This window comes from Paroedura picta, chromosome 9 (assembly GCF_049243985.1).
Source record: "Paroedura picta isolate Pp20150507F chromosome 9, Ppicta_v3.0, whole genome shotgun sequence".
NCBI lineage: Eukaryota > Metazoa > Chordata > Lepidosauria > Squamata > Gekkonidae > Paroedura > Paroedura picta.
The window spans coordinates 92,946,252-92,971,101 of NC_135377.1; positions in this window are offsets into that span (position 1 = coordinate 92,946,252).

The window sequence follows — 24,850 nt, forward strand, 5'->3', positions numbered from 1 at the left end:
GAAAAACCAATACAATGCCCTCCCGGAACAATATATAAAGCTAAACGAACTGTTCACTGGGTACTTATCCGTACGAAAATCCCTATTGATTTACCTGTTTTTACTAGGAAACAAAATGTGAAAAAAATATTTCTACATCCCATGGCCTTTCCCAACCATTTAAATTTTTCTCTTACAGGTCTAACACTTCCGAAAAACCAATACAACGCCCACCCGGATCAATATATAAAGCTAAACGAACCGTTCACTGGGTACTTATCCGTACGAAAATCCCTATTGATTTACCTGTTTTTACAAGGAAATAAAATGTGAAAAAAATATTTCTGCATCCCATGGCCTTTCCCAACCATTTAAATTTTTCTCTTACAGGGCTAACACTTCTGAAAAACCTATACAACGCCCACCCGGAACAATATATACAGCTAAACGAGCCGTTCACTGGGTACTTATCCGTACGAAAATCTATATTGATTTACCTGTTTTTACAAGGAAATAAAATGTGAAAAAAATATTTCTACATCCCATGGCCCTTCCCAACCATTTAAATTTTTCTCTTACAGGGCTAACACTTCCGAAAAACCAATACAACGCCCACCCGGAACAATATATACAGCTAAACGAGCCGTTCACTGGGTACTTATACGTACGAAAATCCCTATTGATTTACCTGTTTTTACAAGGAAATAAAATGTGAAAAAAATATTTCTGCATCCCATGGCCTTTCCCAACCATTTAAATTTTTCTCTTACAGGTCTATCACTTCCGAAAAACCAATACAACGCCCACCAGGAACAATATATAAAGCTAAACGAGCCATTCACTGGGTACTTATACGTACGAAAATCCCTATTGATTTACCTGTTTTTACAAGGAAATAAAATGTGAAAAAAATATTTCTACATCCCATGGCCTTTCCCAACCATTTAAATTTTTCTCTTACAGGGCTAACACTTCCGAAAAACCAATACAACGCCCACCCGGAACAATATATAAAGCTAAACGAACCGTTCACTGGGTACTTATCCGTACGAAAATCCCTATTGATTTACCTGATTTTACAAGGAAATAAAATGTGAAAAAAATATTTCTGCATCCCATGGCCTTTCCCAACCATTTAAATTTTTCTCTTACAGGTCTATCACTTCAGAAAAACCAATACAACGCCCACCCGGAACAATATATAAAGCTAAACGAGCCGTTCACTGGGTACTTATACGTACGAAGATCCCTATTGATTTACCTGTTTTTACAAGGAAATAAAATGTGAAAAAAATATTTCTACATCCCATGGCCTTTCCCAAAGATTTAAATTTTTCTCTTACAGGTCTAACACTTCCGAAAAACCAATACAACGCCCACCCGGAACAATATATAAAGCTAAACGAACTGTTCACTGGGTACTTATCCGTACGAAAATCCCTATTGATTTACCTGTTTTTACTAGGAAACAAAATGTGAAAAAAATATTTCTACATCCCATGGCCTTTCCCAACCATTTAAATTTTTCTCTTACAGGTCTAACACTTCCGAAAAACCAATACAACGCCCACCCGGATCAATATATAAAGCTAAACGAGCCGTTCACTGGGTACTTATACGTACGAAAATCCCTATTGATTTACCTGTTTTTACAAGGAAATAAAATGTGAAATAAATATTTCTGCATCCCATGGCCTTTCCCAATGATTTAAATTTTTCTCTTACAGGTCTATCACTTCCGAAAAACCAATACAACGCCCACCCGGAACAATATATAAAGCTAAACGAGCCGTTCACTGGGTACTTATACATACGAAAATCCCTATTGATCTACCTGTTTTTACAAGGAAATAAAATGTGAAAAAAATATTTCTACATCCCATGGCCTTTCCCAACCATTTAAATATTTCTCTTACAAGTCTAACACTTCCGAAAAACCAATACAACGCCCACCCGGAACAATATATAAAGCTAAACGAACCGTTCACTGGGTACTTATATGTACGAAAATCCCTATTGATTTACCTGTTTTTACAAGGAAATAAAATGTGAAAAAAAAATTTCTACATCCCATGGCCTTTCCCAACCATTTAAATTTTTCTCTTACAGGGCTAACACTTCCGAAAAACCAATACAACGCCCACCCGGACCAATATATAAAGTTAAACGAACCGTTCACTGGGTACTTATATGTATGAAAATCTCTATTGATTTACCTGTTTTTACAAGGAAATAAAATGTGAAAAAAATATTTCTACATCCCATGGCCTTTCCCAAAGATTTAAATTTTTCTCTTACAGGTCTAACACTTCCGAAAAACCAATACAATGCCCTCCCGGAACAATATATAAAGCTAAACGAACTGTTCACTGGGTACTTATCCGTACGAAAATCCCTATTGATTTACCTGTTTTTACTAGGAAACAAAATGTGAAAAAAATATTTCTACATCCCATGGCCTTTCCCAACCATTTAAATTTTTCTCTTACAGGTCTAACACTTCCGAAAAACCAATACAACGCCCACCCGGATCAATATATAAAGCTAAACGAACCGTTCACTGGGTACTTATCCGTACGAAAATCCCTATTGATTTACCTGTTTTTACAAGGAAATAAAATGTGAAAAAAATATTTCTGCATCCCATGGCCTTTCCCAACCATTTAAATTTTTCTCTTACAGGGCTAACACTTCTGAAAAACCTATACAACGCCCACCCGGAACAATATATACAGCTAAACGAGCCGTTCACTGGGTACTTATCCGTACGAAAATCTATATTGATTTACCTGTTTTTACAAGGAAATAAAATGTGAAAAAAATATTTCTACATCCCATGGCCCTTCCCAACCATTTAAATTTTTCTCTTACAGGGCTAACACTTCCGAAAAACCAATACAACGCCCACCCGGAACAATATATACAGCTAAACGAGCCGTTCACTGGGTACTTATACGTACGAAAATCCCTATTGATTTACCTGTTTTTACAAGGAAATAAAATGTGAAAAAAATATTTCTGCATCCCATGGCCTTTCCCAACCATTTAAATTTTTCTCTTACAGGTCTATCACTTCCGAAAAACCAATACAACGCCCACCAGGAACAATATATAAAGCTAAACGAGCCATTCACTGGGTACTTATACGTACGAAAATCCCTATTGATTTACCTGTTTTTACAAGGAAATAAAATGTGAAAAAAATATTTCTACATCCCATGGCCTTTCCCAACCATTTAAATTTTTCTCTTACAGGGCTAACACTTCCGAAAAACCAATACAACGCCCACCCGGAACAATATATAAAGCTAAACGAACCGTTCACTGGGTACTTATCCGTACGAAAATCCCTATTGATTTACCTGATTTTACAAGGAAATAAAATGTGAAAAAAATATTTCTGCATCCCATGGCCTTTCCCAACCATTTAAATTTTTCTCTTACAGGTCTATCACTTCAGAAAAACCAATACAACGCCCACCCGGAACAATATATAAAGCTAAACGAGCCGTTCACTGGGTACTTATACGTACGAAGATCCCTATTGATTTACCTGTTTTTACAAGGAAATAAAATGTGAAAAAAATATTTCTACATCCCATGGCCTTTCCCAAAGATTTAAATTTTTCTCTTACAGGTCTAACACTTCCGAAAAACCAATACAACGCCCACCCGGAACAATATATAAAGCTAAACGAACTGTTCACTGGGTACTTATCCGTACGAAAATCCCTATTGATTTACCTGTTTTTACTAGGAAACAAAATGTGAAAAAAATATTTCTACATCCCATGGCCTTTCCCAACCATTTAAATTTTTCTCTTACAGGTCTAACACTTCCGAAAAACCAATACAACGCCCACCCGGATCAATATATAAAGCTAAACGAGCCGTTCACTGGGTACTTATACGTACGAAAATCCCTATTGATTTACCTGTTTTTACAAGGAAATAAAATGTGAAATAAATATTTCTGCATCCCATGGCCTTTCCCAATGATTTAAATTTTTCTCTTACAGGTCTATCACTTCCGAAAAACCAATACAACGCCCACCCGGAACAATATATAAAGCTAAACGAGCCGTTCACTGGGTACTTATACATACGAAAATCCCTATTGATCTACCTGTTTTTACAAGGAAATAAAATGTGAAAAAAATATTTCTACATCCCATGGCCTTTCCCAACCATTTAAATATTTCTCTTACAAGTCTAACACTTCCGAAAAACCAATACAACGCCCACCCGGAACAATATATAAAGCTAAACGAACCGTTCACTGGGTACTTATATGTACGAAAATCCCTATTGATTTACCTGTTTTTACAAGGAAATAAAATGTGAAAAAAAAATTTCTACATCCCATGGCCTTTCCCAACCATTTAAATTTTTCTCTTACAGGGCTAACACTTCCGAAAAACCAATACAACGCCCACCCGGACCAATATATAAAGTTAAACGAACCGTTCACTGGGTACTTATATGTATGAAAATCTCTATTGATTTACCTGTTTTTACAAGGAAATAAAATGTGAAAAAAATATTTCTACATCCCATGGCCTTTCCCAAAGATTTAAATTTTTCTCTTACAGGTCTAACACTTCCGAAAAACCAATACAATGCCTTCCCGGAACAATATATAAAGCTAAACGAACTGTTCACTGGGTACTTATCCGTACGAAAATCCCTATTGATTTACCTGTTTTTACTAGGAAACAAAATGTGAAAAAAATATTTCTACATCCCATGGCCTTTCCCAACCATTTAAATTTTTCTCTTACAGGTCTAACACTTCCGAAAAACCAATACAACGCCCACCCGGATCAATATATAAAGCTAAACGAACCGTTCACTGGGTACTTATCCGTACGAAAATCCCTATTGATTTACCTGTTTTTACAAGGAAATAAAATGTGAAAAAAATATTTCTACATCCCATGGCCCTTCCCAACCATTTAAATTTTTCTCTTACAGGGCTAACACTTCCGAAAAACCAATACAACGCCCACCCGGAACAATATATACAGCTAAACGAGCCGTTCACTGGGTACTTATACGTACGAAAATCCCTATTGATTTACCTGTTTTTACAAGGAAATAAAATGTGAAAAAAATATTTCTGCATCCCATGGCCTTTCCCAACCATTTAAATTTTTCTCTTACAGGTCTATCACTTCCGAAAAACCAATACAACGCCCTCCAGGAACAATATATAAAGCTAAACGAGCCGTTCAAAGGGTACTTATACGTACGAAAATCCCTATTGATTTACCTGTTTTTACAAGGAAATAAAATGTGAAAAAAATATTTCTACATCCCATGGCCTTTCCCAACCATTTAAATTTTTCGCTTACAGGGCTAACACTTCCGAAAAACCAATACAACGCCCACCCGGAACAATATATAAAGCTAAACGAACCGTTCACTGGGTACTTATCCGTACGAAAATCCCTATTGATTTACCTGATTTTACAAGGAAATAAAATGTGAAAAAATTATTTCTGCATCCCATGGCCTTTCCCAACCATTTAAATTTTTCTCTTACAGGGCTAACACTTCCGAAAAACCAATACAACGCCCACCCGGACCAATATATAAAGCTAAACGAGCCGTTCACTGGGTACTTACACGTACGAAAATCCCTATTGATTTACCTGATTTTACAAGGAAATAAAATGTGAAAATAATATTTCTGCATCCCTTGGCCTTTCCCAACCATTTAAATTTTTCTCTTACAGGTCTATCACTTCAGAAAAACCAATACAACGCCCACCCGGAACAATATATAAAGCTAAACGAGCCGTTCACTGGGTACTTATACGTACGAAGATCCCTATTGATTTACCTGTTTTTACAAGGAAATAAAATGTGAAAAAAATATTTCTACATCCCATGGCCTTTCCCAAGATTTAAATTTTTCTCTTACAGGTCTAACACTTCCGAAAAACCAATACAACGCCCACCCGGAACAATATATAAAGCTAAACGAACTGTTCACTGGGTACTTATCCGTACGAAAATCCCTATTGATTTACCTGTTTTTACTAGGAAACAAAATGTGAAAAAAATATTTCTACATCCCATGGCCTTTCCCAACCATTTAAATTTTTCTCTTACAGGTCTAACACTTCCGAAAAACCAATACAACGCCCACCCGGATCAATATATAAAGCTAAACGAGCCGTTCACTGGGTACTTATACGTACGAAAATCCCTATTGATTTACCTGTTTTTACAAGGAAATAAAATGTGAAATAAATATTTCTGCATCCCATGGCCTTTCCCAATGATTTAAATTTTTCTCTTACAGGTCTATCACTTCCGAAAAACCAATACAACGCCCACCCGGAACAATATATAAAGCTAAACGAGCCGTTCACTGGGTACTTACACGTACGAAAATCCCTATTGATTTACCTGATTTTACAAGGAAATAAAATGTGAAAATAATATTTCTGCATCCCATGGCCTTTCCCAACCATTTAAATTTTTATCTTAAATGTCTATCACTTCAGAAAAACCAATACAACGCCCACCCGGAACAATATATAAAGCTAAACGAGCCGTTCACTGGGTACTTATACGTACGAAGATCCCTATTGATTTACCTGTTTTTACAAGGAAATAAAATGTGAAAAAAATATTTCTACATCCCATGGCCTTTCCCAAAGATTTAAATTTTTCTCTTACAGGTCTAACACTTCCGAAAAACCAATACAACGCCCACCCGGAACAATATATAAAGCTAAACGAACTGTTCACTGGGTACTTATCCGTACGAAAATCCCTATTGATTTACCTGTTTTTACTAGGAAACAAAATGTGAAAAAAATATTTCTACATCCCATGGCCTTTCCCAACCATTTAAATTTTTCTCTTACAGGTCTAACACTTCCGAAAAACCAATACAACGCCCACCCGGATCAATATATAAAGCTAAACGAGCCGTTCACTGGGTACTTATACGTACGAAAATCCCTATTGATTTACCTGTTTTTACAAGGAAATAAAATGTGAAATAAATATTTCTGCATCCCATGGCCTTTCCCAATGATTTAAATTTTTCTCTTACAGGTCTATCACTTCCGAAAAACCAATACAACGCCCACCCGGAACAATATATAAAGCTAAACGAGCCGTTCACTGGGTACTTATACGTACGAAAATCGCTATTGATCTACCTGTTTTTACAAGGAAATAAAATGTGAAAAAAATATTTCTACATCCCATGGCATTTCCCAACCATTTAAATATTTCTCTTACAAGTCTAACACTTCCGAAAAACCAATACAACGCCCACCCGGAACAATATATAAAGCTAAACGAACCGTTCACTGGGTACTTATATGTACGAAAATCCCTATTGATTTACCTGTTTTTACAAGGAAATAAAATGTGAAAAAAAAATTTCTACATCCCATGGCCTTTCCCAACCATTTAAATTTTTCTCTTACAGGGCTAACACTTCCGAAAAACCAATACAACGCCCACCCGGACCAATATATAAAGCTAAACGAACCGTTCACTGGGTACTTATATGTACGAAAATCCCTATTGATTTACCTGTTTTTACAAGGAAATAAAATGTGAAAAAAATATTTCTACATCCCATGGCCTTTCCCAAAGATTTAAATTTTTCTCTTACAGGTCTAACACTTCCGAAAAACCAATACAACGCCCACCCGGAACAATATATAAAGCTAAACGAACCGTTCACTGGGTACTTATCCGTACGAAAATCCCTATTGATTTACCTGTTCTTACAAGGAAATAAAATGTGAAAAAATATTTCTACATCCCATGGCCTTTCCCAACCATGTAAATTTTTCTCTTACAGGGCTAACACTTCCGAAAAACCAATACAACGCCCACCCGGAACAATATATACAGCTAAACGAGCCGTTCACTGGGTACTTATACGTACGAAAATCCCTATTGATTTACCTGTTTTTACAAGGAAATAAAATGTGAAAAAATATTTCTGCATCCCATGGCCTTTCCCAACCATTTAAATTTTTCTCTTATAGGTCTATCACTTCCGAAAAACCAATACAACGCCCACCAGGAACAATATATAAAGCTAAACGAGCCGTTCACTGGGTACTTATACGTACGAAAATCCCTATTGATTTACCTGTTTTTACAAGGAAATAAAATGTGAAAAAAATATTTCTACATCCCATGGCCTTTCCCAACCATTTAAATTTTTCTCTTACAGGGCTAACACTTCCGATAAACCAATACAACGCCCACCCGGAACAATATATAAAGCTAAACGAACCGTTCACTGGGTACTTATCCGTACGAAAATCCCTATTGATTTACCTGTTTTTACAAGGAAATAAAATGTGAAAAAAATATTTTTCTACATCCCATGGCCTTTCCCAACCATGTAAATTTTTCTCTTACAGGGCTAACACTTCCGAAAAACCAATACAACGCCCACCCGGAACAATATATACAGCTAAACGAGCCGTTCACTGGGTACTTATACGTACGAAAATCCCTATTGATTTACCTGTTTTTACAAGGAAATAAAATGTGAAAAAATATTTCTGCATCCCATGGCCTTTCCCAACCATTTAAATTTTTCTCTTACAGGTCTATCACTTCCGAAAAACCAATACAACGCCCACCAGGAACAATATATAAAGCTAAACGAGCCGTTCACTGGGTACTTATACGTACGAAAATCCCTATTGATTTACCTGTTTTTACAAGGAAATAAAATGTGAAAAAAATATTTCTACATCCCATGGCCTTTCCCAACCATTTAAATTTTTCTCTTACAGGGCTAACACTTCCGATAAACCAATACAACGCCCACCCGGAACAATATATAAAGCTAAACGAACCGTTCACTGGGTACTTATCCGTACGAAAATCCCTATTGATTTACCTGTTTTTACAAGGAAATAAAATGTGAAAAAAATATTTTTCTACATCCCATGGCCTTTCCCAACCATTTAAATTTTTCTCTTACAGGGCTAACACTTCCGAAAAACCAATACAACGCCCACCCGGACCAATATATAAAGCTAAACGAGCCGTTCACTGGGTACTTATACGTACGAAAATCCCTATTGATTTACCTGATTTTACAAGGAAATAAAATGTGAAAATAATATTTCTGCATCCCATGGCCTTTCCCAACCATTTAAATTTTTCTCTTACAGGGCTAACACTTCCGAAAAACCAATACAACGCCCACCCGGACCAATATACAAAGCTAAACGAACCGTTCACGGGGTACTTTTCCGTACGAAAAACCCTATTGATTTACCTGATTTACAAGGAAATAAAATGTGAAAAAAATATTTCTACATCCCATGGCCTTTCCCAACCATTTAAATTTTTCTCTTACAGGTCTAACAATTCCGAAAAACCAATACAACGCCCACCCGGACCAATATATAAAGCTAAACGAACCGTTCACTGGGTACTTATATGTACGAAAATCCCTATTGATTTACCTGTTTTTACAAGGAAATAAAATGTGAAAAAAATATTTCTACATCCCATGGCCTTTCCCAAAGATTTAAATTTTTCTCTTACAGGTCTAACACTTCCGAAAAACCAATACAACGCCCACCCGGAACAATATATAAAGCTAAACGAACTGGTCACTGGGTACTTATCCGTACGAAAATCCCTATTGATTTACCTGTTTTTACTAGGAAACAAAATGTGAAAAAAATATTTCTACATCCCATGGCCTTTCCCAACCATTTAAATTTTTCTCTTACAGGTCTATCACTTCCGAAAAACCAATACAACGCCCACCCGGAACAATATATAAAGCTAAACGAGCCGTTCACTGGGTACTTATACGTACGAAAATCCCTATTGATTTACCTGTTTTTACAAGGAAATAAAATGTGAAAAAAATATTTCTGCATCCCATGGCCTTTCCCAACCATTTAAATTTTTTTCTTACAGGGCTAACACTTCCGAAAAACCAATACAACGCCCACCCGGACCAATATATAAAGCTAAACGAACCGTTCACTGGGTACTTATATGTACGAAAATCCCTATTGATTTACCTGTTTTTACAAGGAAATAAAATGTGAAAAAAATATTTCTACATCCCATGGCCTTTCCCAACGATTTAAATTTTTCTCTTACAGGTCTAACACTTCCAAAAAACCAATACAACGCCCACCCGGAACAATATATAAAGCTAAACGAACCGTTCACTGGGTACTTATCCATACGAAAATCCCTATTGATTTACCTGTTTTTACAAGGAAATAAAATGTGAAAAAAATATTTCTACATCCCATGGCCTTTCCCAACCATTTAAATTTTTCTCTTACAGGTCTAACACTTCCGAAAAACCAATACAACGCCCACCCGGATCAATATATAAAGCTAAACGAACCGTTCACTGGGTATTATCCGTACGAAAATCCCTATTGATTTACCTGTTTTTACAAGGAAATAAAATGTGAAAAAAATATTTCTACATCCCATGGCCTTTCCCAACCATTTAAATTTTTCTCTTACAGGGCTAACACTTCCGAAAAACCAATACAACGCCCACCCGGACCAATATATAAAGCTAAACGAACCGTTCACTGGGTACTTATCCGTACGAAAATCCCTGTTGATTTACCTGTTTTTACAAGGAAATAAAATGTGAAAAAAATATTTCTACATTCCATGGCCTTTCCCAACCATTTAAATTTTTCTCTTACAGGTCTAACACTTCCGAAAAACCAATACAACGCCCACCCGGATCAATATATAAAGCTAAACGAGCCGTTCACTGGGTACTTATACGTACGAAAATCCCTATTGATTTACCTGTTTTTACAAGGAAATAAAATGTGAAAAAAATATTTCTGCATCCCATGGCCTTTCCCAACCATTTAAATTTTTCTCTTACAAGTCTATCACTTCCGAAAAACCAATACAACGCCCACCCGGAACAATATATAAAGCTAAACGAGCCGTTCACTGGGTACTTATCCGTACGAAAATCCCTATTGATTTACCTGTTTTTACAAGGAAATAAAATGTGAAAAAAATATTTCTACATCCCATGGCCTTTCCCAACCATTTAAATTTTTCTCTTACAGGGCTTACACTTCCGAAAAAACAATACAACGCCCACCCGGACCAATATATAAAGCTAAACGAGCCGTTCACTGGGTACTTATCCGTACGAAAATCCCTATTGATTTACCTGTTTTTACAAGGAAATAAAATGTGAAAAAAATATTTCTGCATCCCATGGCGTTTCCCAACCATTTAAATTTTTCTCTTACAGGTCTATCACTTCTGAAAAACCAATACAACGCCCACCCGGAACAATATATAAAGCTAAACGAGCCGTTCACTGGGTACTTATACGTATGAAAATCCCTACTGATTTACCTGTTTTTACAAGGAAGTAAAATGTGAAAAAAATATTTCTACATCCCATGGCCTTTCACAACCATTTAAATTTTTCTCTTACAGGGCTAACACTTCCGAAAAACCAATACAACGCCCACCCGGATCAATATATAAAGCTAAACGAACCGTTCACTGGGTACTTATCCGTACGAAAATCCCTATTGATTTACCTGTTTTTACAAGGAAATAAAATGTGAAAAAAATATTTCTACATCCCATGGCCTTTCCCAACCATTTAAATTTTTCTCTTACAGGGCTAACACTTCTGAAAAACCAATACAACGCCCACCCGGACCAATATATAAAGCTAAACGAGCCGTTCACTGGGTACTTATACGTACGAAAATCCCTATTGATTTACCTGTTTTTACAAGGAAATAAAATGTGAAAAAAATATTTCTGCATCCCATGGCCTTTCCCAACCATTTAAATTTTTCTCTTAGTGGTCTATCTCTTCCGAAAAACCAATACAATGCCCACCCGGAACAATATATAAAGCTAAACGAGCCGTTCACTGGGTACTTATACGTACGAAAATCCCTATTGATTTACCTGTTTTTACAAGGAAATAAAATATGAAAAAAATATTTCTACCTCCCATGGCCTTTCCCAACCATTTAAATTTTTCTCTTACAGGGCTAACACTTCCGAAAAACCAATACAACGCCCACCCGGACCAATATATAAAGCTAAACGAACCGTTCACTGGGTACTTATACGTACGAAAAACCCTATTGATTTACCTGTTTTTACAAGGAAATAAAATGTGAAAAAAATATTTCTACATCCCATGGCCTTTCCCAACCATTTAAATTTTTCTCTTACAGGTCTAACACTTCCGAAAAACCAATACAACGCCCACCCGGAACAATATATAAAGCTAAACGAACCGTTCACTGGGTACTTATACGTACGAAAATCCCTATTGATTTACCTGTTTTTACAAGGAAATAAAATGTGAAAAAAATATTTCTGCATCCCATGGCCTTTCCCAACCATTTAAATTTTTCTCTTAGTGGTCTATCTCTTCCGAAAAACCAATACAATGCCCACCCGGAACAATATATAAAGCTAAACGAGCCGTTCACTGGGTACTTATACGTACGAAAATCCCTATTGATTTACCTGTTTTTACAAGGAAATAAAATATGAAAAAAATATTTCTACCTCCCATGGCCTTTCCCAACCATTTAAATTTTTCTCTTACAGGGCTAACACTTCCGAAAAACCAATACAACGCCCACCCGGACCAATATATAAAGCTAAACGAACCGTTCACTGGGTACTTATACGTACGAAAAACCCTATTGATTTACCTGTTTTTACAAGGAAATAAAATGTGAAAAAAATATTTCTACATCCCATGGCCTTTCCCAACCATTTAAATTTTTCTCTTACAGGTCTAACACTTCCGAAAAACCAATACAACGCCCACCCGGAACAATATATAAAGCTAAACGAACCGTTCACTGGGTACTTATATGTACGAAAATCCCTATTGATTTACCTGTTTTTACAAGGAAATAAAATGTGAAAAAAAAATTTCTACATCCCATGGCCTTTCCCAACGATTTAAATTTTTCTCTTACAGGGCTAACACTTCCGAAAAACCAATACAACGCCCACCCGGACCAATATATAAAGCTAAACGAACCGTTCACTGGGTACTTATATGTACAAAAATCCCTATTGATTTACCTGTTTTTACAAGGAAATAAAATGTGAAAAAAATATTTCTACATCCCATGGCCTTTCCCAAAGATTTAAATTTTTCTCTTACAGGTCTAACACTTCCGAAAAACCAATACAACGCCCACCCGGACCAATATATAAAGCTAAACGAACTGTTCACTGGGTACTTATCCGTACGAAAATCCCTATTGATTTACCTGTTTTAACTAGGAAACAAAATGTGAAAAAAATATTTCTACATCCCATGGCCTTTCCCAACCATTTAAATTTTTCTCTTACAGGTCTAACACTTCCGAACAACCAATACAACGCCCACCCGGATCAATATATAAAGCTAAACGAGCCGTTCACAGGGTACTTATATGTACGAAAATCCCTATTGATTTACCTGTTTTTACAAGGAAATAAAATGTGAAAAAATATTTCTACATCCCATGGCCTTTCCCAACCATTTAAATTTTTCTCTTACAGGTCTATCACTTCCGAAAAACCAATACAACGCCCACCCGGAACAATATATAAAGCTTAACGAGCCGTTCACTGGGTACTTATACGTACGAAAATCCCTATTGATTTACCTGTTTTTACAAGGAAATAAAATGTGAAAAAAATATTTCTACATCCCATGGCCTTTCCCAACCATTTAAATTTTTCTCTTACAGGGCTAACACTTCCGAAAAACCAATACAACGCCCACCCGGATCAATATATAAAGCTAAACGAACCGTTCACTGGGTACTTATCCGTACGAAAATCCCTATTGATTTACCTGTTTTTACAAGGAAATAAAATGTGAAAAAAATATTTCTACATCCCATGGCCTTTCCCAACCATTTAAATTTTTCTCTTACAGGGCTAACACTTCCGAAAAAACAATACAACGCCCACCCGGACCAATATATAAAGCTAAACGAGCCGTTCACTGGGTACTTATACGTACGAAAATCCCTATTGATTTACCTCTTTTTACAAGGAAATAAAATGTGAAAAAAATATTTCTGCATCCCATGGCCTTTCCCAACCATTTAAATTTTTCTCTTACAGGTCTATCACTTCTGAAAAACCAATACAACGCCCACCCGGAACAATATATAAAGCTAAATGAGCCGTTCACTGGGTACTTATACGTACGAAAATCCCTATTGATTTACCTGTTTTTACAAGGAAATAAAATATGAAAAAAATATTTCTACCTCCCATGGCCTTTCCCAACCATTTAAATTTTTCTCTTACAGGGCTAACACTTCCGAAAAACCAATACAACGCCCACCCGGACCAATATATAAAGCTAAACGAGCCGTTCACTGGGTACTTATACGTACGAAAATCCCTATTGATTTACCTGTTTTTACAAGGAAATAAAATATGAAAAAAATATTTCTACCTCCCATGGCCTTTCTCAACCATTTAAATTTTTCTCTTACAGGGCTAACACTTCCGAAAAACCAATACAACGCCCACCCGGACCAATATATAAAGCTAAACGATCCGTTCACTGGGTACTTATACGTACGAAAAACCCTATTGATTTACCTGTTTTTACAAGGAAATAAAATGTGAAAAAAATATTTCTACATCCCATGGCCTTTCCCAACCATTTAAATTTTTCTCTTACAGGTCTAACACTTCCGAAAAACCAATACAACGCCCACCCGGAACAATATATAAAGCTAAACGAACCGTTCACTGGGTACTTATATGTACGAAAATCCCTATTGATTTACCTGTTTTTACAAGGAAATAAAATGTGAAAAAAATATTTCTGCATCCCATGGCCTTTCCCAACCATTTAAATTTTTCTCTTAGTGGTCTATCTCTTCCGAAAAACCAATACAATGCCCACCCGGAACAATATATAAAGCTAAACGAGCCGTTCACTGGGTACTTATACGTACGAAAATCCCTATTGATTTACCTGTTTTTACAAGGAAATAAAATATGAAAAAAATATTTCTACCTCCCATGGCCTTTCCCAACCATTTAAATTTTTCTCTTACAGGGCTAACACTTCCGAAAAACCAATACAACGCCCACCCGGACCAATATATAAAGCTAAACGAACCGTTCACTGGGTACTTATACGTACGAAAAACCCTATTGATTTACCTGTTTTTACAAGGAAATAAAATGTGAAAAAAATATTTCTACATCCCATGGCCTTTCCCAACCATTTAAATTTTTCTCTTACAGGTCTAACACTTCCGAAAAACCAATACAACGCCCACCCGGAACAATATATAAAGCTAAACGAACCGTTCACTGGGTACTTATATGTACGAAAATCCCTATTGATTTACCTGTTTTTACAAGGAAATAAAATGTGAAAAAAAAATTTCTACATCCCATGGCCTTTCCCAACCATTTAAATTTTTCTCTTACAGGGCTAACACTTCCGAAAAACCAATACAACGCCCACCCGGACCAATATATAAAGCTAAACGAACCGTTCACTGGGTACTTATATGTACAAAAATCCCTATTGATTTACCTGTTTTTACAAGGAAATAAAATGTGAAAAAAATATTTCTACATCCCATGGCCTTTCCCAAAGATTTAAATTTTTCGCTTACAGGTCTAACACTTCCGAAAAACCAGTACAACGCCCACCCGGACCAATATATAAAGCTAAACGAACTGTTCACTGGGTACTTATCCGTACGAAAATCCCTATTGATTTACCTGTTTTAACTAGGAAACAAAATGTGAAAAAAATATTTCTACATCCCATGGCCTTTCCCAACCATTTAAATTTTTCTCTTACAGGGCTAACACTTCTGAAAAAACAATACAACGCCCACCCGGACCAATATATAAAGTTAAACGAGCCGTTCACTGGGTACTTATACGTACGAAAATCCCTATTGATTTACCTGTTTTTACAAGGAAATAAAATGTGAAAAAATATTTCTACATCCCATGGCCTTTCCCAACCATTTACATTTTTCTCTTACAGGTCTATCAATTCCGAAAAACCAATACAATGCCCACCCGGAACAATATACAAAGCTAAACGAGCCGTTCACTGGGTACTTATACGTACGAAAATCCCTATTGATCTACCTGTTTTTACAAGGAAATAAAATGTGAAAAAAATATTTCTGCATCCCATGGCCTTTCCCAACCATTTAAATTTTTCTCTTACAGGTCTATCAATTCAGAAAAACCAATACAACGCCCACCCGGAACAATATATAAAGCTTAACGAGCCGTTCACTGGGTACTTATACGTACGAAAATCCCTATTGATTTACCTGTTTTTACAAGGAAATAAAATGTGAAAAAAATATTTCTACATCCCATGGCCTTTCCCAACCATTTAAATTTTTCTCTTACAGGGCTAACACTTCCGAAAAACCAATACAACGCCCACCCGGACAAATATATAAAGCTAAACAAGCCGTTCACTGGGTACTTATACGTACGAAAATCCCTATTGATTTACCTGTTTTTACAAGGAAATAAAATGTGAAAAAAATATTTCTACATCCCATGGCCTTTCCCAACCATTTAAATTTTTCCCTTACAGGGCTAACACTTCCGAAAAACCAATACAACGCCCACCCGGATCAATATATAAAGCTAAACGAACCGTTCACTGGGTACTTATCCGTACGAAAATCCCTATTGATTTACCTGTTTTTACAAGGAAATAAAATGTGAAAAAAATATTTCTACATCCCATGGCCTTTCCCAACCATTTAAATTTTTCTCTTACAGGGCTAACACTTCTGAAAAAACAATACAATGCCCACCCGGACCAATATATAAAGTTAAACGAGCCGTTCACTGGGTACTTATACGTACGAAAATCCCTATTGATTTACCTCTTTTTACAAGGAAATAAAATGTGAAAAAAATATTTCTGCATCCCATGGCCTTTCCCAACCATTTAAATTTTTCTCTTACAGGTCTATCACTTCTGAAAAACCAATACAACACCCACCCGGAACAATATATAAAGCTAAACGAGCCGTTCACTGGGTACTTATACGTATGAAAATCCGTATTGATTTACCTGTTTTTACAAGGAAGTAAAATGTGAAAAAAATATTTCTACATCCCATGGCCTTTCCCAACCATTTAAATTTTTCTCTTACAGGGCTAACACTTCTGAAAAACCAATACAACGCCCACCCGGATCAATATATAAAGCTAAACGAACCGTTCACTGGGTACTTATCCGTACGGAAATCCCTATTGATTTACCTGTTTTTACAAGGAAATAAAATGTGAAAAAAATATTTCTACATCCCATGGCCTTTCCCAACCATTTAAATTTTTCTCTTACAGGGCTAACACTTCTGAAAAACCAATACAACGCCCACCCGGACCAATATATAAAGCTAAACGAGCCGTTCACTGGGTACTTATAGGTACGAAAATCCCTATTGATTTACCTGTTTTTACAAGGAAATAAAATGTGAAAAAAATATTTCTGCATCCCATGGCCTTTCCCAACCATTTAAATTTTTCTCTTACAGGGCTAACACTTCCGAAAAACCAATACAACGCCCACCCGGACCAATATATAAAGCTAAACGAGCCGTTCACTGGGTACTTATACGTACGAAAATCCCTATTGATTTACCTGTTTTTACTAGGAAACAAAATGTGAAAAAAATATTTCTACATCCCATGGCCTTTCCCAACCATTTAAATTTTTCTCTTACAGGTCTATCACTTCCGAAAAACCAATACAACGCCCACCCGGAACAATATATAAAGCTAAACGAGCCGTTCACTGGGTACTTATACGTACGAAAATCCCTATTGATTTACCTGTTTTTACAAGGAAATAAAATGTGAAAAAAATATTTCTACATCCCATGGCCTTTCCCAACCATTTAAATATTTCTCTTACAAGTCTAACACTTCCGAAAAACCAATACAACGCCCACCCGGAACAATATATAAAGCTAAACGAACCGTTTACTGGGTACTTATATGTACGAAAATCCCTATTGATTTACCTGTTTTTACAAGGAAATAAAATGTGAAAAAAATATTTCTACATCCCATGGCCTTTCCCAACCATTTAAATTTTTCTCTTACAGGGCTAACACTTCCGAAAAACCAATACAACGCCCACCCGGACCAATATATAAAGCTAAACGAACCGTTCACTGGGTACTTATATGTACGAAAATCCCTATTGATTTACTTGTTTTTACAAGGAAATAAAATGTGAAAAAAATATTTCTACATCCCATGGCCTTTCCCAACGATTTAAATTTTTCTCTTACAGGTCTAACACTTCCGAAAAACCAATACAACGCCCACCCGGATCAATATATAAAGCTAAACGAACCGTTCACTGGGTATTATCCGTACGAAAATCCCTATTGATTTACCTGTTTTTACAAGGAAATAAAATGTGAAAAAAATATTTCTACATCCCATGGCCTTTCCCAACCATTTAAATTTTTCTCTTACAGGGCTAACACTTCCGAAAAACCAATACAACGCCCACCCGGACCAATATATAAAGCTAAACGAACCGTTCACTGGGTACTTTTACGTACGAAAATCCCTATTGATTTACCTGTTTTTACAAGGAAATAAAATGTGAAAAAAATATTTCTACATCCCATGGCCTTTCCCAACCATTTAAATTTTTCTCTTACAGGGCTAACACTTCCGAAAAACCAATACAACGCCCACCCGGATCAATATATAAAGCTAAACGAACCGTTCACTGGGTACTTATCCATACGAAAATCCCTATTGATCTACCTGTTTTTACAAGGAAATAAAATGTGAAAAAAAAATATTTCTACATCCCATGGCCTTTCCCAACCATTTAAATTTTTCTCTTACAGGGCTAACACTTCCGAAAAACCAATACAACACCCACCCGGACCAATATATAAAGCTAAACGAGCCGTTCACTGGGTACTTATACGTACGAAAATCCCTATTGATTTACCTCTTTTTACAAGGAAATAAAATGTGAAAAAAATATTTCTGCATCCCATGGCCTTTCCCAACCATTTAAATTTTTCTCTTACAGGTCTATCACTTCTGAAAAACCAATACAAAGCCCACCCGGAACAATATATAAAGCTAAACGAGCCGTTCACTGGGTACTTATACGTATGAAAATCCCTATTGATTTACCTGTTTTTACAAGGAAGTAAAATGTGAAAAAAATATTTCTACATCCCATGGCCTTTCCCAACCATTTAAATTTTTCTCTTACAGGGCTAACACTTCCGAAAAACCAATACAACGCCCACCCGGACCAATATATAAAGCTAAACGAACCGTTCACTGGGTACTTATATGTACGAAAATCCCTATTGATTTACCTGATTTTACAAGGAAATAAAATGTGAAAAAAATATTTCTACATCCCATGGCCTTTCCCAAAGATTTAAATTTTTCTCTTACAGGTCTAACACTTCCGAAAAACCAATACAACACCCACCAGGAACAATATATAAAGCTAAACGAACTGTTCACTGGGTACTTATCCGTACGAAAATCCCTATTGATTTACCTGTTTTTACTAGGAAACAAAATGTGAAAAAAATATTTCTACATCCCATGGCCTTTCCCAACCATTTAAATTTTTCTCTTACAGGTCTATCACTTCCGAAAAACCAATACAACGCCCACCCGGAACAATATATAAAGCTAAACGAGCCGTTCACTGGGTACTTATACGTACGAAAATCCCTATTGATTTACCTGTTTTTACAAGGAAATAAAATGTGAAAAAAATATTTCTGCATCCCATGGCCTTTCCCAACCATTAAAATTTTTCTCTTACAGGTCTATCACTTCCGAAAAACCAATACAACGCCCACCCGGAACAATATATAAAGCTAAACGAGCAGTTCACTGGGTACTTATACGTACGAAAATGCCTATTGATCTACCTGTTTTTACAAGGAAATAAAATGTGAAAAAAATATTTCTACACCCCATGGCCTTTCCCAACCATTTAAATATTTCTCTTACAAGTCTAACACTTCCGAAAAACCAATACAACGCCCACCCGGAACAATATATAAAGCTAAACGAACCGTTCACTGGGTACTTATATGTACGAAAATCCCTATTGATTTACCTGTTTTTACAAGGAAATAAAATGTGAAAAAAATATTTCTACATCCCATGGCCTTTCCCAACCATTTAAATTTTTCTCTTACAGGGCTAACACTTCCGAAAAACCAATACAACGCCCACCCGGACCAATATATAAAGCTAAACGAACCGTTCACTGGGTACTTATATGTACGAAAATCCCTATTGATTTACTTGTTTTTACAAGGAAATAAAATGTGAAAAAAATATTTCTACATCCCATGGCCTTTCCCAACGATTTAAATTTTTCTCTTACAGGTCTAACACTTCCAAAAAACCAATACAACGCCCACCCGGAACAATATATAAAGCTAAACGAACCGTTCACTGGGTACTTATCCATACGAAAATCCCTATTGATTTACCTGTTTTTACAAGGAAATAAAATGTGAAAAAAATATTTCTACATCCCATGGCCTTTCCCAACCATTTAAATTTTTCTCTTACAGGTCTAACACTTCCGAAAAACCAATACAACGCCCACCCGGATCAATATATAAAGCTAAACGAACCGTTCACTGGGTATTATCCGTACGAAAATCCCTATTGATTTACCTGTTTTTACAAGGAAATAAAATGTGAAAAAAATATTTCTACATCCCATGGCCTTTCCCAACCATTTAAATTTTTCTCTTACAGGGCTAACACTTCCGAAAAACCAATACAACGCCCACCCGGACCAATATATAAAGCTAAACGAACCGTTCACTGGGTACTTTTACGTACGAAAATCCCTATTGATTTACCTGTTTTTACAAGGAAATAAAATGTGAAAAAAATATTTCTACATCCCATGGCCTTTCCCAACCATTTAAATTTTTCTCTTACAGGGCTAACACTTCCGAAAAACCAATACAACGCCCACCCGGATCAATATATAAAGCTAAACGAACCGTTCACTGGGTACTTATCCGTACGAAAATCCCTATTGATTTACCTGTTTTTACAAGGAAATAAAATGTGAAAAAAATATTTCTACATCCCATGGCCTTTCCCAACCATTTAAATTTTTCTCTTACAGGGCTAACACTTCCGAAAAACCAATACAACACCCACCCGGACCAATATATAAAGCTAAACGAGCCGTTCACTGGGTACTTATACGTACGAAAATCCCTATTGATTTACCTCTTTTTACAAGGAAATAAAATGTGAAAAAAATATTTCTGCATCCCATGGCCTTTCCCAACCATTTAAATTTTTCTCTTACAGGTCTATCACTTCTGAAAAACCAATACAAAGCCCACCCGGAACAATATATAAAGCTAAACGAGCCGTTCACTGGGTACTTATACGTATGAAAATCCCTATTGATTTACCTGTTTTTACAAGGAAGTAAAATGTGAAAAAAATATTTCTACATCCCATGGCCTTTCCCAACCATTTAAATTTTTCTCTTACAGGGCTAACACTTCCGAAAAACCAATACAACGCCGACCCGGATCAATATATAAAGCTAAACGAACCGTTCACTGGGTACTTATCCGTACGAAAATCCCTATTGATTTACCTGTTTTTACAAGGAAATAAAATGTGAAAAAAATATTTCTACATCCCATGGCCTTTCCCAACCATTTAAATTTTTCTCTTACAGGGCTAACACTTCCGAAAAACCAATACAACGCCCACCCGGACCAATATATAAAGCTAAACGAGCCGTTCACTGGGTACTTATACGTACGAAAATCCCTATTGATTTACCTCTTTTTACAAGGAAATAAAATGTGAAAAAAATATTTCTGCATCCCATGGCCTTTCCCAACCATTTAAATTTTTCTCTTAGTGGTCTATCTCTTCCGAAAAACCAATACAATGCCCACCCGGAACAATATATAAAGCTAAACGAGCCGTTCACTGGGTACTTATACGTACGAAAATCCCTATTGATTTACCTGTTTTTACAAGGAAATAAAATATGAAAAAAATATTTCTACCTCCCATGGCCTTTCCCAACCATTTAAATTTTTCTCTTACAGGGCTAACACTTCCGAAAAACCAATACAACGCCCACCCGGACCAATATATAAAGCTAAACGAACCGTTCACTGGGTACTTATACGTACGAAAAACCCTATTGATTTACCTGTTTTTACAAGGAAATAAAATGTGAAAAAAATATTTCTACATCCCATGGCCTTTCCCAACCATTTAAATTTTTCTCTTACAGGTCTAACACTTCCGAAAAACCAATACAACGCCCACCCGGAACAATATATAAAGCTAAACGAACCGTTCACTGGGTACTTATATGTACGAAAATCCCTATTGATTTACCTGTTTTTACAAGGAAATAAAATGTGAAAAAAAAATTTCTACATCCCATGGCCTTTCCCAACCATTTAAATTTTTCTCTTACAGGGCTAACACTTCCGAAAAACCAATACAACGCCCACCCGGACCAATATATAAAGCTAAACGAGCCGTTCACTGGGTACTTATACGTACGAAAATCCCTATTGATTTACCTGTTTTTACAAGGAAATAAAATGTGAAAAAAAGATTTCTGCATCCCATGGCCTTTCCCAACCATTTAAATTTTTCTCTTACAAGTCTATCACTTCCGAAAAACCAATACAACGCCCACCCGGAACAATATATAAAGCTAAACGAGCCGTTCACTGGGTACTTTTACGTACGAAAATCCCTATTGATTTACCTGTTTTTACAAGGAAATAAAATGTGAAAAAAATATTTCTACCTCCCATGGCCTTTCCCAACCATTTAAATTTTTCTCTTACAGGGCTAACACTTCCGAAAAACCAATACAACGCCCACCCGGACCAATATATAAAGCTAAACGAACCGTTCACTGGGTACTTATACGTACGAAAAACCCTATTGATTTACCTGTTTTTACAAGGAAATAAAATGTGAAAAAAATATTTCTACATCCCATGGCCTTTCCCAACCATTTAAATTTTTCTCTTACAGGTCTAACACTTCCGAAAAACCAATACAACGCCCACCCGGAACAATATATAAAGCTAAACGAACCGTTCACTGGGTACTTATATGTACGAAAATCCCTATTGATTTACCTGTTTTTACAAGGAAATAAAATGTGAAAAAAAAATTTCTACATCCCATGGCCTTTCCCAACCATTTAAATTTTTCTCTTACAGGGCTAACACTTCCGAAAAACCAATACAACGCCCACCCGGACCAATATATAAAGCTAAACGAGCCGTTCACTGGGTACTTATACGTACGAAAATCCCTATTGATTTACCTGTTTTTACAAGGAAATAAAATGTGAAAAAAAGATTTCTGCATCCCATGGCCTTTCCCAACCATTTAAATTTTTCTCTTACAAGTCTATCACTTCCGAAAAACCAATACAACGCCCACCCGGAACAATATATAAAGCTAAACGAGCCGTTCACTGGGTACTTTTACGTACGAAAATCCCTATTGATTTACCTGTTTTTACAAGGAAATAAAATGTGAAAAAAATATTTCTACATCCCATGGCCTTTCCCAACCATTTAAATTTTTCTCTTACAGGGCTAACACTTCCGAAAAACCAATACAACGCCCACCCGGATCAATATATAAAGCTAAACGAACCGATCACTGGGTACTTATCCGTACGAAAATCCCTATTGATTTACCTGTTTTTACAAGGAAATAAAATGTGAAAAAAATATTTCTACATCCCATGGCCTTTCCCAACCATTTAAATTTTTCTCTTACAGGTCTAACACTTCCGAAAAACCAATACAACACCCACCCGGACCAATATATAAAGCTAAACGAGCCGTTCACTGGGTACTTATACGTTTGAAAATCCCTATTGATTTACCTGTTTTTACAAGGAAATAAAATGTGAAAAAAATATTTCTACATCCCATGGCCTTTCCCAACCATTTAAATTTTTCTCTTACAGCGCTAACACTTCCGAAAAACCAATACAACGCCCACCCGGACCAATATATAAAGCTAAACGAACCGTTCACTGGGTACTTTTACGTACGAAAATCCCTATTGATTTACCTGTTTTTACAAGGAAATAAAATGTGAAAAAAATATTTCTACATCCCATGGCCTTTCCCAACCATTTAAATTTTTCTCTTACAGGGCTAACACTTCCGAAAAACCAATACAACGCCCACCCGGATCAATATATAAAGCTAAACGAACCGTTCACTGGGTACTTATCCGTACAAAAATCCCTATTGATTTACCTGTTTTTACAAGGAAATAAAATGTGAAAAAAATATTTCTACATCCCATGGCCTTTCCCAACCATTTAAATTTTTCTCTTACAGGGCTAACACTTCCGAAAAACCAATACAACACCCACCCGGACCAATATATAAAGCTAAACGAGCCGTTCACTGGGTACTTATACGTACGAAAATCCCTATTGATTTACCTCTTTTTACAAGGAAATAAAATGTGAAAAAAATATTTCTGCATCCCATGGCCTTTCCCAACCATTTAAATTTTTCTCTTACAGGTCTATCACTTCTGAAAAACCAATACAAAGCCCACCCGGAACAATATATAAAGCTAAACGAGCCGTTCACTGGGTACTTATACGTATGAAAATCCCTATTGATTTACCTGTTTTTACAAGGAAGTAAAATGTGAAAAAAATATTTCTACATCCCATGGCCTTTCCCAACCATTTAAATTTTTCTCTTACAGGGCTAACACTTCCGAAAAACCAATACAACGCCGACCC